This window comes from Dermacentor albipictus, chromosome 8 (genome assembly GCF_038994185.2).
Source record: "Dermacentor albipictus isolate Rhodes 1998 colony chromosome 8, USDA_Dalb.pri_finalv2, whole genome shotgun sequence".
Lineage (NCBI taxonomy): Eukaryota > Metazoa > Arthropoda > Arachnida > Ixodida > Ixodidae > Dermacentor > Dermacentor albipictus.
Window position 1 is genome coordinate 87,931,766 of NC_091828.1, and position 16,859 is coordinate 87,948,624.

Consider the following 16,859-nt stretch of genomic DNA (forward strand, 5'->3'; position numbering starts at 1 on the left):
CTGGGACACCACAGCGACAGAAGGCAGAACTGCGCAACCGTGAGTGCCTGACCCATAGTTAAGCCGAGACGTGACGTCAGTTATTGGATTTGTACCAGAGGCACAGTCACGGACATCCTACTTGAAACGGTAGGAGCTGTTCTGCGCTGTTAACAACGTACAATAAAAAAAATTAAAAGCCCCTTTCTTAAAGGAAGGTGGTTGAACGCGAAGCTTTCCCCCGGTGCAAACTGAATCAAATTCCAAAGCCAACGACCACGCAGCGAACGCAAGAAATGGTGAGCGACCCGATGCTACGCATATGTGAGTTGATTGCTTGTCTGGGATTGTATTTTTTGAACATTGAAGTTGAATAAGGGCACGCTTCGTTAAGTTGCACAGCCGCTTGTGATTTACGAACGGTCACGGGCGTCTGCAAACCACACGGGAAATAATCAGGAGAATAAGAATGGGCTGGGGTGCGTTTGGCAGGCATTCTCAGATCATGAACAGCAGGTTGCCATTACCCCTCAAGAGGAAAGTGTATAACAGCTGTATCTTACCAGTACTCACCTACGGGGCAGAAACCAGGAGGCTTACGAAAAGGGTTCTACTCAAATTGAGGACGACGCAACGAGCTATGGAAAGAAGAATGATAGGTGTAACATTAAGGGATAAGAAAAGAGCAGATTGGGTGAGGGAACAAACGTGAGTTAATGACATCTTAGTTGAAATCAAGAAAAAGAAATGGGCATGGGCAGGACATGTAATGAGGAGGGAAGATAACCGATGGTTATTAAGGGTTACGGACTGGATCCCAAGGGAAGGGAAGCGTAGCAGGGGGCGGCAGAAAGTTAGGTGGGCGGATGAGATTAAGATGTTTGCAGGCATGGCATGGCCACAATTAGTACATGACCGGGGTTGCTAGAGAAGTATGGGAGAGACCTTTGCCCTGCAGTGGGCGTAACCAGGCTGATGATGATGATGATGACGGGCGTCTGACACGATACGGTACCGCGTATCGGCAACGGCATCCAGAAGCGATGCGCATCCGTCGACAATTCGATCCGAGCGTGCACACCGATGAGACGAAGGCCAGACGTCACGGCCACGCTGATCCCGAGGTTCGCACGCGCGAGAATGCGGCCGAACTCCCGTGACTCGACGAGGAATCACCTGAAAAGCGGCGTCTCTTCGGGTAGTCGAACGAAAAGGAGCACCGACCGCGAGAACGAACATTTTCATATTCAGCCAGATCGCGCCAGAACGACGCAAGTTCCCGAGCAGTTGGGCTCTTTCCCACCGATTTGATTTCGACGTCGGCGCCACTCAAACGCGTTCGGAAAATGGCTGCCATTACCGAAAAGGTGAAATGCCGGAGCGCTTCGATCGTCGCCATTCAGCCCGCATCTCACGCGAAAGTTCAGACCCTCGTCTGCCGGATAGGTGCAGAATGCACCTCGCTTCCTTATCACGAAGTTTTTTTTTTACGCGGTTAGTCTCAATTAGTAAGTTTTACAAGCGGCTGCTCGCAGCGCGCAAGCATGGTTTGCAGGTTTCGGCGGACGCGATATGCAAATGTGTGCCTTTCGTTAGATATAACTCAACCGGTCGCTTGAAAGCTGCGCACGCGGTTGTTGTGCGAGCACCGCACGTTGTTTGCCGAGGGCCTCCTCGCTCCTACCTGTCAGAGTGAGTGCGCGACTAACGGTAACTGTCCGCCAGAAACCACGCTTCCGCGCAAACTTTTTTTTTGTTCGCGAAACTTAAGCACTGGGGCTCACGCGTTGTTGGAGGGGGAGGGGGGGAACTACGGTCGATGCGCTTGAAACTTTGAACAAGCACGCTTCGGCGGACGCAGCCGCCGAGCCGTGCTGATGGGATCCGCATAACAGAGCGTACGCGGCTCATATCAAGGCATTTCGGCGCGTTTGTGTCTCGCCACTGTGAGCATAGTTTTAATTAAGATAGTGCTTTTCAGGGACCTATTTACACAGTGTCGTCGGCGGCGTACCCATAACTCGGGTCACGGAGAATGCCGAGGCTAAACCGTGTTTAATTCTGTAGGGAGCGCTAGAAACCTGCAGGTTGAATACGCGTGCATGGTTGAGTGGCACGATGCGGCGGCGTTTTGTGGGATCGACACGCTGCACTGTGTTCGCTCGTTGTACAAGCAGTCTTCTCGTACTAATAACATTCGCATCTATGACAAAGCAGGAAATAATTGATAGTTTGCGCAGCGTGTAATTTAATGTTTTTGGCTAGTGCTTTGTTATCAAGCCGAGTGACGCCGTGTGAGAACGAAATCCAGGCTTATGCTAGATTAACGGGTAATAGCTGCGAACACTGTTACCCTGCAGATAACCTTTGCGTTTTTATGTTTATCGGCACATGTGAGAGTGACGATGCGAACACGCGCACAGGTTCCCGAATGAAATATATGCGTCTTGCTTGCTTTCCAAAAATAAAATGTTGGCAGTCTGCGCTCGCGGTGTGATGCCTGTGTTTTTTTCTGATGTCCTCATTTGTTTTGGCGCAGCTGTAAGAAACGTCTCAAGCTATGAACCAACTGTACCGCCAGAACGTCCTACTGTAGTCCTGCGGCAGCCATTCGACAAGCGCTGGAGGTGATTTGATTACCAGAAGTGCTTTGTGCGTGCGGGTACCCGCAGTGGCTTCTTAGTGTCTTTGGTGTTGCGCTTCTAATTGCGAGGTCGCGGGATCGATTCCCGGCCACGGCGGCCAAATTTAGATGGGGGCGACATGCAAGGACACCCGCGTAATTCGATTAAGGTGCACGTTACAGAACCCCTCCCCCTCCCCCCCCCCCCCCAAGGGGGTCAAACTTAATCCGTTGTCCCCCACTACGGCGCGCCTCACTATCTGATCGTGGTTTTGGCACGCAAAATCCCGTACATAAATTATTGCCTTCTGCGGGGCAATTCTATCTTTCCAATTTTTCGAGTAATGGTTTGATCGCAATTGCTCTGTTCATGTGGAATCCAGCAAAAAGAGGAAAGCAGGTATTTTTGTCATCGTGCTGCTCGCACCTCACCGAGGGACTGCATATCACGGCCACCACCCTTGTTCGACTATAATATAATGTCACCTGTTTCACTGCCGGATTGTGGGAGTCAACGCTGCACTAACATATATATATATATATATATATATATATATATATATATATATATATATATATATATATGTATATATTCACCTACTTCTGATGCCTATGGCAGCAGGGATGTTCCACATGCGCTGCCAAGGTTTGTGAGTGGTGGCGCTGGCTAACACTCCCAGGCCTAGTTCTGGTAGTAATGCGAATGCGTTGTAATGCGAAGACGTGTTGAGAGAAAAGAGGGAAGGAAAGCGGAGGGGGGCGCGATGGGCAATAAGGGTGCGGGGAAGCTGAGTGGCGCCACTGATGACGCGGTTTCCATCCCGTCCAACAGCGGATAAACTTTAAAGGATATTTTATTCTTGTCATTGAAGAGGCGGCACATATCCAGTGGTACGCACTCAGTGGACCTAAGTTGGCATCAAAAGCCAGCTCTAGATTACGCGACGCAAGCAGCTCGCCTACCCAAGAAGCATGGCCTGCGCTACTACGCAGGCGAACAACCCAAGCGTACCCAACTGCTAGGGGGTCCCCAGCGTTAGCGTACCCTAATCTGAATCTATCTAGAGAGGTTCATTGAAGATCGGCACAAGCCTAACGGCACTGTCCAGTGGCCTATGTTGGCGGGAAATAGGTTCGGTAAATTGTGGTACATATCCATTGTCCCACACTCAGGGACCCAAGTTGGGCTGATGGTCGGATTCGAACTGGGTTCCCTCAGCACAGCAGCCCGGTGCACTCCCCATTAGACCACGGTCTACCCAGTGATTCACGCTGCCGGAATAACAGTCAGCGACATAGGTAGGAACATTCTGGAAAGGGCGCGAAGCATATTAAGAATGCTGATCTCATTTAAAACCTCCGAGCCCTGACGTTGCGACGAACACTGGAGCGCCACCCAAAACCCAAAGAAAGTGTGAGCCACGAACGACTTTCCAATTTTGAACAGTTCCGTGTCAAGAATGAAAGCAAAGGAAAATCGCATAACGCCACGAAACCAATGGTGTGCCATCTGGCCGGCGTTCAGATAAGTTATCGGAAAGATATCGGTAAGTTAGAAAGAAAAATATTTTAGGCGCTAAATAACATGATCCCCATAGTTGAGTGCAGCCCCAACTTCATGTGGCATCCAGCGCACCAGAAATATACTTGTAGGTTGTAAGTATGCAGGCTAAGGCGTGGTGGGCTCCTCCATTTGGGGCATTACTTTCGCTGTATTCTGGTGCGGCCTGTTTGAAAAAGGGTGAGGAGAGATTAGACCTTATGGGAAGCCAGACCGACACATGCATATTGCGCCTGCTTCTAACAGTCTTTGACTATGGGGCCTCCTTCTGTATGTTATTCTTTTTTATGACGTGCGATCTATAATGATTAAAAATCAATTTCAAAATTTCGTTGAATACGCCTTCGTCATCGCGTTAATGAAATTACTCTAGCCGACATACCCGTTAACAATGTTATTAACCTCAAATTAACTGAACGAATTGCCCACACGAATATCAGGCGACGATAGAGGGAGGTATCAGTTTTCGTACAAAGGCTTGAAAACATTTCAAAAAATCATTATCATTTTTTGTTTGTGAGCCCTTTTTGATATTTACGGGCCTCCATCCATAATGGTACGTACAGCATCAGGTTTGGCTGACATATTTTCTTAGGAACAATTCTTGCGTTATATCTCTTTGGCAGCACGGGCCCAAATATTGCATGGAATGGACCCAGGTAATTTACCTGCTTACACTCCTACGTCTGAGGCCATGGACAGCTCTCCATTTTACATCCGCTGTCCCTCTTCATAGAGTTGCCAGCCGTCATCCACTCGGCCAACCGAGACGCCGATGAGGAGCTGCTTGAAGCCTTCGTCGATTGCATCCGGCCACCTGTGCGTGTTTGAAAACGTTAATTTCACCTGTGTTCTTAGGTTTGACCGATTCGAAAAAAGAAAACGCAGACGATTACGATACCCACTAACCCGAAATTTGAGCGAAGCGGTATACAGTGAAAGCTCGTTAATTCGAACTTCAATAACTTGAACTTATGGATAATTCGAACTGTACGATTTGGTCCGGCCAAGCTCCACAGAAGTCAATGTGTAAAAAAGTCAGTTAATTCGAACGCGAGAAGGTTCCCTCACGGATAATTCGAACTACGCTCGCCTGGCACACGGCCAGAGAAGCGCGCCTACTGCCTACACACAAGGCTGTACTGCCTCCGAAACGGAGAGAGCGGCGAGAGAAGGCAAAATCGGAAAAAAATCTAAGCGACGCGGGGTCAGCCAGAAGGCAGCGGCGGCTGCCGCCTCTCCGTTCTACGTAACCTCCGAGACTTCTTGCCCGCTGCGAATCTCGGAGGCTTTGCAAATCTTGTACAGCTGCTAATGTTGTGCGGAAATGGCACGGCAAGCGCCAAAATACAGCGAATCAAGTACGTCGCAGCTGCGCTTGCAATCAAGAACCAACGAATCAGGACCTTCGCCACCTTCACATGTTCAGCGTCTTTGTCTCGGCAGTCTTCATCGGTTGTGCACCTCTGTTTTCAGCTTAGGAGGTATCGGCCGTCGCGATTCATTGTGATGGTGTTAAGCCTCGGCTAACGTTCGTTTCGGTGGACATCGGTGGTGTGGCACAGTCGGACCCAGAGCTTCGACTTGAAGATGGCGTGTGCCCGCGGCACACGCCATCACTTTCTGACACGCCAAATTTCTGACATGCCCTACTGCTTCCAAATCGCAGTGTACTGTTGCTCTCCTTCACTTTCGTTAGTTCGAACTTTCGTTAATTCGAACTGAAGCGGCTTCCCCTTGCGGTTCGAATCAACGAGCTTTTACTGTACACGTTTTCTCTTTGCGATATATCGAGGCAAGGAATTTGAGACGAATATCACCACAACGACTGGCAGTGGGCCTTTGTCATCAGCGCCTTCGCAAAGGGAGGTGCACTTTGAGAACGGTGGCACGATGATAGGCATCGGAGCCAGGTGCGGAAGAAAACGACGACGAAATGCGCGAGCAGTGGCACCAGCGCCTTCGCGCGGTTCCATAGAGGCGGTTCGCCGAGTGACGCCGACGCTCAAGACAGGAGAGGGCACCTAAGTGCTGCGTTCTAAAAACTATACGAGTACATGGGAAGCTTTTGTGCCGACAATAACTGAACGACAGTAAAGACCCTTTAAGCAAAATTTATTTTGAATTGTCGTCCAGACAGGCGAACCATGACTTCTTCATTTGTCCAAGCACTGTGCCTACCAATTTCACGATCTTCATCAGGCATACAAGGTAGAGCTAAGTGTGAAATCACTCAACCTCCGTACGTTCACGCTGCAGTTACACATTGAAAAACTATTTGCAGAGGACAGGTATGCTGGAGGAACTTTCTGAGCACATTGCTGAACATAAATATCGTGCTTGTCGATCACAACATTTTCAATCAATCAATCAATCAATCAATCAATCAATCAATCAATCAATCAATCAATCAATCAATCAATCAATCAATCAATCAATCAATCAATCAATCAATCAATCAATCAATCAATCAATCAATCAATCAATCAATCAATCAATCAATCAATCCATCGTTTATTTACATTTTCGGTAAACTTAAAATTGGGAATAGAAAGGAAGACATTTCAGGTAGCAACAAATACTTGTCGCCGTGTTCGATTTGTCCTTGCCATCTCCACTGCTCGACGAGGAACGACTACTACGCGCGCGGATGCAACTTATTGTGCCGCCCTCGACGATGGCGTTCGCTGCAGACGAGCTGCTCACGGAGCGGTGGCGTCGGCTCTTGCGTCCCCTCTTCCAGACGCGGCTGCTCGGCGAGTCGGTGGTGGACGTCCTTCGGCCACTGACCTTGTGCTTGCGGCCACCTCAACCGCTGCGGGACGAGTGTCGGGATCGGCCGCGGCTCCTTCCCCGCGTGGCATGGTGGCTGCTGCTGCCGGAGCGGCGACTACGCGAGCTGTGGCGACGCTTGGTACCCTTGGCAGCGGACGAGGAGGCATGGCTCTGGGACGAGCTCCGTGCTCGAGTCTCGCAACTCACTCTGGGGGCATTTTGTGGGCGTCCCTTGCTGGTGGACGGGACGTTCCCATTGGCGTCTGCTGCCGGTTCATCGGAGGCTTTTCTTGTCTTAGCAGAAGCCCTGGTGGTGATGGCTTTCTGCGCGGCCGGCTTCACTGACCTGGACCTCATCGTTGGTGCAGGCGAATTCTTGGTCGCGTTCCCGCGCGGCCGCTTGACGACGGGAGCCTTTTGAGATGGACTGCTCCCATCGTCGGCAGCAGCCGGCTTCCGCTTGGCCCGGGTCGTCTTGCGCCTGGCCGCCTCGTTGTTGGCTGTGCCCTCCTCCCGCGTCATGTCGGCAGCAGCTCGGCGCAATCCTTCGGCCTCGGTCTTCCGTCGGTACTCGCTCGCGCAGTCTCCTCACCGTCGTCGTCAGCATTCGGGCTGACGGGGAATGTGGTCGAAGGCTGGGCTTCAGGAGGAGCAGCGGCTGTAGTTAGCGGACGGCCGCCTTCAGTGGTCCAAGCGACATCTGTTCTGGCCAGTCGAGCAGCGTTCGCGAGCCTTGTGGAACGGCGCGTGAAGCGGCGGGCTTCTTTCTCCTTCATCTTGGTAATCTTCTAGCGAGCGTAGAGGTCCCACCTGTGTTCTTTTGGCTGTCTGGTGGCGGCACCTGCGTTCTCTCCTGTGTTCCAGAGCACGATTTAACACCACTTGTTGTTGTTGAGGATGATGATTATCTAATGGTATCCCCTTCGAAACGGGGCAATGAGAAATAGTCGCCTTGCCTGGTTGATTTAATCAAGCATGCTGTGCATGTTTTTTATCTAGGATTTCCGCATACACGTCCTTTTTTTTTCTTTCAGCACCAAGCACAGTCAGCCAGAAACTGGTGCACTGGAGGCACATGCAGCTGGTGCTGCACACAAACCTACCGCGTGGAGTTGATGACATGGTGCACCTCGTTAAATATTTTCTTTTTTACCTCCCGATATCTTTCTGATAACTTATCTGAACGCTGGCCGGATGCCACGCCAGTGGTTTCATGCACTTGCAAGGTTTGCCTTTCCTTTTATTCTTGACACGGAATTGCTTAACAGTCGTTCGCAGCACACTTTCTTGTGGTTTTGGGGGGAGGGGGGGTTCCAGTTTTCGTTGCAACGTCAGGTTTCGGGGGGTTTCAATGAGATTAGCATTCTTAATATGCTTCGCGCCGTTACCAGAATGTTTCTATTTATGTGTGTGACGATTTTTCCACCAGCATGATTCAGTGGGTGGACCGTGCTCTAAAGGGGAGACAGCGCCGGGCTGGTGGCCTGGGGGAACCCAGTTCGAATCCTACCATAGGCCCAACATAGGTCACTGAGTGTGGGACAGTGGTTATGTAGCACTCTTTAACAAGCCTTTTTCACGCCAACATGGGTTACTGGAAAGTGCCGCTAGGCTTGTGGCGCTATTTATTTATTTATTTATTTATTCATCTATTTATTTGCATATACAGCACCCCAATATACGGCTATAGCAGGAGTGGGAACATTATCCATTACTCTGCATTGCACATTAAAAACACTTATAAACATAACAAGGTGAATGATGAAAAAGAAGTGCCTTACATGTTAGCGAAATGCTTTCCAGTAGCAGCTATGAAATTCGTTAGTGATAATGAACCAATGTTACCAGGTAGAGAATCCCAAAGGTCTATCGTACTTGGAAAAAAGCTCTAATTGAATATATTAGCAAGGGCATAAAAAGGTGTTACGTTCAAGGCGTCGGGAGCTACGGGTACAACTTGTCTTAGTAAATGTGATATAGTTACAATCAGAAAGGCCAGAGGTGGAGTTATTAACTGCATATAAAATTTCAGGGCTTCAATGTGATAACGTGAAAGTAATGACTCAATGTTCAAAGATTACTGAACCTGTGTGGGTGAGGAAGTGCGGCTGTAATTTTGACAAATGAAGCGAATAGGTATTCGTTGAACGTTGTCGTGTGAGCTTATTTCGTATTGTTTGTAATGGAACCAAATGATAGATGCGTAATTTAGAACAATTCGAATTAGCGTTTTACATAATAGCAGTTTAGTATCGCGAGGTGTCTTGACTAAAGTGCGGCGCGTAACCTAATTTTTTTAGGATTTTCCCGTTTACATATTCGGTGTGCTTAGACCAAGAAAGATGCTCTTTTAGAATGACACCTCAGTATTTATACTGAGACACTCTTTTAACTTGGATGGCATCAAGAGAATAATCGAACGAGAAGGGGCCCTGTATAGTGGAAGATGAATTCAGGACTGTTTTATTACAGTTGACGTTTATTTGCCACGTTTTGCACCAAGTGTAGAAAGCCATAAGGGATTGCGCAAGACAGTGGCAGTAATAATGTAATTATGGGGTTTTACGTGCCAAAACCACTTTCTGATTATGAGGCAAGCCGTAGTGGAGGACTCCGGAAATTTCGACCACCTGGGGTTCTTTAACGTGCACCTATATCTAAGTACACGGGTGTTTTCGCATTTCGCCCCCATCGAAATGCGGCCGCCGTGTCTCGGATTCGATCCCGCGACCTCGTGTCCAGCAGCCCAACACCGTAGCCACTGAGCAACCATGGCTGGTGAGGCAGTGGTAGTCATCAGTGGAGTTATTAGAATCGTATAATGCGCAGTCACCTGCAATAAAACAGATTTTAGTTGAGGTGCTACGAGTTAAATTATTTATGTAATTTAGAAATAATATAGCGGCTAAAACGGATCCCTGAGGAACGCATGACGTAACGTCGACAGGAGGCGAGCCCACTGAGTTAAAAGAAACAAATTGTGAGCGATAACGTAGAAAACTGGCTATCCAAGAAACCAGACAGGGATTATTGAATATGGCGTTTAATTTTACCAGTTGTTTCGAATTGATTACCTATGTCCAGGTCAGAAGTGATATCCTGAACAAAATCGACAAATTACGCTACAGTGCTATAATCACGACGGAAACCACGCTGGACAGATGTTACAATTAAAACCACAACCGCACCGGCAGATGTTAGGGTATCATTCGAGATGAGGGACTCGATTATATGTTTTCGAATAATGTGTTCTAACACCCAGGATGACTGGGGCGTGAGAGATAGCGGCCTGCATTTGCAGAGAAGGTGTTTATTACCTGACTTATGCAAATATACATACATAAATATATATATATATATATATATATATATATATATATATATATATATATATATATATATATATATATATATATATATATATATATATATATATATATATATATATATATATATATATATATTTCTTCGGAGAAGTACACGCAGCACTACAACAATACCATGCTTTCGTGTTTTTTGTTGTATATAGTTTTTTTTTGCTGAATGCCAGACCAATGTAGCAATTGAACAGCGAGTCATACCCATAGTCAAGCGATTTAAGTACTTCCGCGTACACATCAAAGGAGGAAAGGCTTACTCTAGCACAGACTAGGATAGTCTTGAAATAAAGGGGAAGCGAAATGCAGCATCCACGAATCTAATTAATTCGCAATGGCCTTTAGAGAGATGAATGCGGTAATGTGTACGAAGGAGACGTCGCACTGCAATAGAACAGAGACGTTACTAGGTATAACTTCGCTAAGAAAGAAAGCCTGGACGAGGCACAGACAGATCCAGCGACACAGAAGTCCGAGAGGTCAAAATTTAGCGTAGAAAGCTTTCACTGGAAAAAAACAAGAAAATCTCCCCTAATAACGCGGATACGGGACCCCATGACATATGAGTACAGCGAAACAAGCAGCTGCGTCCAAAGAGCTAGCCCCTGCTGTCTAATGCTACGGAGCAAGTGATTAAAACGACGAAAATTCCGTTTGGGTGGCGTGCAAGCAAAATGAGCGTTATCTATACGCCAGACGTAATTAGGGCAAGATAAGATAATGCAGGCCAGGTACTGTAACATCGGTGACACATAGAATGGCAATGCAAGCCACAGAATTAGAGCGGTGGAAACCGGTGGAGAGAAACAATATGGTCGGGGAACTACAGAATGGCTTAAAGCTAGGCAGAGGTTTATAAGATAATATATTTGTACTAATGCAGCGCATATAGATTTCAATAGCTTGGAATAAACTTTTATGAACGCCACTTCTAGAAATTAAGAAAACCTACTACAACGAGAGGGGTCGCAGGCAGGCTGACTGGCGTCGCAATTGCAAGGGGCATTTATACCTGCGCCGAAATACACGAGGAAACGCAGGTGTCGCCACCAGACAGCCACAGAAACATCAGTTGTGACCTCTACACCCGCGAGAAGATTCGCAAGACGAAGGAGAAAGAAGCCCGCCGCTCCACGCGCCGTTCCACGCGGCTCGCGAACGCTGCTCGACTGGCCAGAACAGATTTCGCCAGGACCACTGAAGGAGGCCCTCCTCCCACTGCGGGCACTGCTCCACCTGAAGCCGAACCTTCGAGTACATTCCCCGTCAGCACGAACGCTGACAACGACGGTGGGGAGACTGCGGGAGCGAGTGCCGACGGAAGACCGAGGCCAAAGGGGTGCGCCGAGCTGCTGCCGTCATGACGCGGGAGGAGGGCACAGCCAACCACGAAGCGGCCACGCGCAAGACGACCCGGGCGAAGCGGAAGCGGGATACTGCCGACGGTGCCGGCAGTCCTTCTCACGACGCCACCGCCGTCAAGTCGCCGCGTGCAAGACCTGCCACTAAAGACCCGTCTACACCAACGACGGCATCCCGGTCAGTAAAGCCGGCAGCGCAGAAAGCCACCACCACCAGGGCTTCGAAGACCTGGGCGAAGCGGAAGCCGGCTGCTGCTGACGATGGGGGCAATCCATCTCAAAAGGCGCCCGTCGTCAAGTGGCCGCGCGGGTACGCGACCAAGAATTCGCCTACACCAACGATGAGGTCCAGGTCAGTGAAGCGGGCAGCGCAGAAAGCCATCACCACCAGGGCTTCTGCTAAGACAAGAAAGGCCTCCGATGAACTGGGAGCCGACGCCGATGGGAACGTCCCGTCCACCAGCAAGGGACGCCCACAAAAGGCCCCCAGAGTGAGCCGCAAGACTCGAGCACGGAGCTCGTCCCCGAGCCATGCCTCCTCTGCCGCTGCCAAGGGTACCAAGCGTCGCCACCGCTCCCGTAGTCACCACTCTGGCAGCAGCAGCCACCATCCCACGGGGGGAAGGAGCCGTGGCAGATCCCGGCACTCGTCCCGCAGCGGCTGAGGTGGCCGCAAGCACAAGGGCAGTGGCCGAGGGACGTCCACCACCAACTCGGACACCACCTGCGGCTGGAAGAGTGGACGCAAGAGGCGACGCCACCGCTTCGTGAGCAGCTCGTTTGCAGCGAACGCGAGCGTCGAGGGCGGTAGAAGAAGGCGCCCCCACGACGCCCGTGGTGGTCGTTCGTCGTCGACCAGTGGAGATGGGAAGGAAATATCGAAGAGGGCGACAAACATTTCTTGCTACAGAAATGACTGCCTTAGTGTTCCCAATTTTATATTTAACGAAACTGTAAATGAATAAATAATTGATTGATTGATTGATTGATTGATTGATTGATTGATTGATTTAAAATGTTCTGATCCACAACCACGAACTTTAGGTTAGCAAATGTGCCCAGAAATTTCCTCCAGCAGTCCTCTTGTCACAAAAACAGTTTTTAAAAATGTAACTGCAGACTGAACATACGGAGGTTGAATGATTGCACACTTTAGATTGACGACGATCGGGAAATTAGTAGGCACAGTGCTTGGACAAACGAAGAAATCATGGTTTGCCCGTATTGGCAACAATTCAAAATATATTTTGCTCAAATGATCTTTACTATCGTTCAATTACGGCCTGCACAAAAGGTTTCCAAGTATTCATATGGTTTTTAGAATGCAGCTCTTGTGCGCCCGTTCCTAGGTTGCTCGTGCGTTCGTCGTCGTTTTCTTCTGCATCTTGCTCCGATGCCGATCACCATGCCAGCGTTCTCAAGCTGCCCCTCCTCCTGCGATAGCGCTAACGGCAAAGCCTACTGCCAGTGGCTGGAGTGATATTTGACCCAAATTCCTTGCCTGGATGTATCGAAAAATGAAAACGCGTATACAACTGCGCTTAAATTTCGCATTAGCTGGTATTGTAGCCACCCGACTTTTTTGTTATTATCTAATCGGTCAAACCTAAGAACATAGACGAAATTTGTATTCTGTAACACGCACAGGAAGCTGGATGAAATCAAGGAAGGCTTCAGGTACTTCTGATCGGCGTCACGGCCGGTCGAACGGATTCGGCTGGCAACGCTGTCAAGAGGAATAGCGGATGTAGAACAAATGGAGAGCAAACGTAGACCTGGGGCGCTGGAGGCCATAATCAGCTGGGTCTGCACACAAACATCCCGCGTGGAATTCATAACATGGTGCGCCTAGTTAAATATTGTATTTATTGCTTATTGATATGTTTGCGATAACTTATCTGAACGCTGGCCGGATGCCACGCCAGTGGTTTAATGACGTTACGCGATTTTCCATTCCTTTCATTCTTAACACGGAGTTGTTTAAAAGTCGTTCGCTGCGCAGAGTATTGTGGTTTTGGGGGGAATGAGGGTTCTAGTGTTCATCGCAACGTCAGGTCTCGGGGGGTTTCAATGAGTTCATCATTCTTAATATGCTTCGCGCCGTTAGCAGAATGTTTCTATGTATGTGACGATTTTCCTACCAGCATGAGTCACTGGGTAGACCGTGCTCTAAAGGGGAGAGAGCACCGGGCTGGTGTGCTGGGGGAACCCAGTTCGAATCCTACCATAGGCCCAACTTGTGTCACTGAGTATGGGACAATGGATATGTACCACTCTTTAACAAAGCTTTTTCACGTCAACATGGGTCCCAGGGAAAGCACCACTAGGCATGTAGCGCTATTTATTTATTTATTCATTTATCTATATATATGTATTTATTTGCGTATACTGCAGCCCAATACAGGGCTATAGCAGGAGTGGGAACATTGTTCATTACTCTACACATTGAAAACACACATAAACACAAAAGTATGAATCATCAAAAAGAAGCGCATTACATGTTAGCGGAGTGCTTTGTAGTGGCAGCAATGACATCCTTTAGTGATAGTGGACCAATTTTCCAGGTAGAGAATTCCAAAGCTCTATTGTACGTGGAAATAAACTCTAATTGAATGTGTTAGTAAGGTCATAAATAGGTGTTATGTTCAAGGCATGGAAGCTACGCATTCAACTTGCCTTAGTAACTGTGACATGACTGCAATCACAAACACCAGAGGTGGAGCTATTAGTCCACATATAAGTTTTAAGGCTTTAACGTGATAACGCGAAAGTAATGGCTTTTGATTCTTTTCGATTTTACCTTCCAATTTCTTTCTTTTCATTCTTTTATATGTCCATAGTCCTTTTGGTTTCCATTATTTCCATTAAGTTAACTCGCTCTTTCTCTCCCTTTCTTTCTCATGCCTCCTGGTTGTCTATTCACAATTTCAGTTACCTTGTTCGTAGTTGCGAACTTCCTTGTCAACTCGTAGTTTCAATAAAGATCGTAATTCCAGATCTGTTGCAAACATGAGGCCTAGATTTGTCGCTCTTTTGCCACAGACATTCAAAAAAGCCTGTATAACTCTTTTATTGTCAGCTAGTAGCAGTATGTCATCCGGATCCCTCAGTACAGGGAGCTGTACTGAGGGATTCGGACGTGCTGTACCATACAGTACGTACTGTACTGTGCTGAGGGAACTTAATTTGCTGTTTTCCGGCTGTCTGCCTATGCCCTGAACATGAAGCGTGAACAACAAAGGAGGCAGAGGTCGTCCTTCCTTCAGTCATTGGTGAATTTCCACCACTTCCTCGCCTTGTAGACCTTCCCACATATCTTGTACTCGGTTGTCTCTATGTATCTCGCTTAGCAGCTCCACGAAATTGCCCTCTATGCCTTAGTACCTCCGAATGTCGAATAACAATTCCCAGTCTACGTTGTCATGCGCTATTTTATGTTATGGAAATGCTATCGATAAAGGTGTATTCTGGGCTAATGAAATTTCTGTGCAGTGTGCTTGCACAAATATGGTATCCTCTGAGCGTCTGCCTAGGCTGAATCCATTCGAACGTTCTCCATTCACTTCGACATTCACAATTTTATGACTTCCATTGCTATTCATTATATCACTGACGTAACTGTGACTGGCCTGTATGCTGACATGTGCCTTTGTAGATGAGATCTATCTTGCTTTGATGCCATCGAACCAGAATTTTCTTCGTTTTGATCACTTCTCATGTCACTGATGTCATGAGTAAACAGTGTCTTGCTCTGTGGACCGAGGTTATCGGATTAGCTGTGGTGGGATTTCATCGGGTCTTTCTGCAGTGTTATTGGGGCACTTCCCTCTGTTTTTTTTTCACTAAAAGCTCCCTATCTTAAATTTTTATCTTTCAGGCTTCTCTGTTGTTGCTGTTATTGTAGCACCTGCAGCGCCTCCCTAAGGGCCCTCTCGATATGCTGTGACGCTAGCATTTCTATGTTCGATATCCAACACGCGACATGGTGTCAGAAGTGGTTGGTTGAAGGTGTTCGTCTGCATAGAGTTTCCTACAAGAATTACTAGAGGGAACTCTGGCGCTAGTGTCTACGGGAGCTGCAATGGGAGCGGTTGTCCCAGCATGGGAATTATGGGAAGTACATGGATTTGCTAAACTTCGTTCTTTTGGCTTCAAACGGCTTTGTGACTTCGTAAATTCGTCACTTTCAACAGTATATTGCGCAATAAGTAATTACATAAACATCATTAAAATTGCCCGATGGCAGGATTCGAACACAGGGACACTAGCACAGAAGCCTCATATTGAAACCATTAAGCTACGGACGCATGTATCGACAAGCGAATGAAACGCCCTTATGAACTTATCGCGGTTATGCCAGTGCCTTGAGACGCTTGGCGCGTTTCGATTTAGCCACCTGGACAAGCTCAATCATTGCTATTAATAGCATTTGTACGCGTTCCCGGCGTCTTCTGCACTTCGAAGAATATAGATTGCGCCGAAATATACGACAATAAGATGCATACAGCGCAATATACAAAGCCACAAGAACGTCTGAATCCACAAGCCCGAAGATCAGACAAATCCATGTACTTCCCATCATTCCTATGGTAGGACAACGACTGCAGTGCCAGAGTTCCCTCTAGTAATTTTTGTAGGAAACTCTATGTTCGTCTGCTTTCGTCGAACTCTAAGCAAGATGGCCAACCAGTAATGCACGTCCTATTTGAAGTGGGTTAAACCTCCCGGGTGAAACGCATTACACTATCACCGATTCAGAAACGGCATGTAGGGCTTGCTTGACAGGTCGTGATATTATAAAAACCGCGCACTACAGTATTTCATGTGCTCGCGAATTAACAGTGCACTTCACCCACAGTATTAACCTGCTCTGGACGCCTTTCCATGCTTCAATGCCGGGTAATGAACTCGCTCATGTGGGCGCTCCAGAACTCAGCCTCCGAGCAGCCCTGAGCAGTGAGGTGGCCAACACAGAGCACAGTTCCCCGCTCCTCACACATCGCGAGGTCACACAGCACTACACCCGCCAGCGTCAGCTGTACCATCTAAAACCCCTTAAACTTCCTATAGTAGCGTCACTCACCTCCTGCGCCTTGTCTACTTCTCGTTTCTCCTCTTTTTCACGTTCCCTCATCGACCGTGGCGCCGCCTACACCGCTCGAGCGTAGCAACGGCGGCAACGC

At 48.2% G+C, this 16,859-nt stretch overlaps 1 long non-coding RNA gene across 2 annotated transcripts in view; it reads left to right on the forward strand.

Annotated features, from left to right (window-relative positions):
- The first annotated feature begins 243 nt into the window (after positions 1-243).
- LOC139048483 (uncharacterized) overlaps positions 244-16,859 on the forward strand; it is a 95,869-nt gene continuing 79,253 nt past the window's right edge. For both annotated transcript variants that reach the window (XR_011507732.1, XR_011507733.1), the window contains exon 1: positions 244-303. This is a non-coding gene — a long non-coding RNA (uncharacterized lncRNA). The remainder of the gene's footprint in view (positions 304-16,859) is intronic.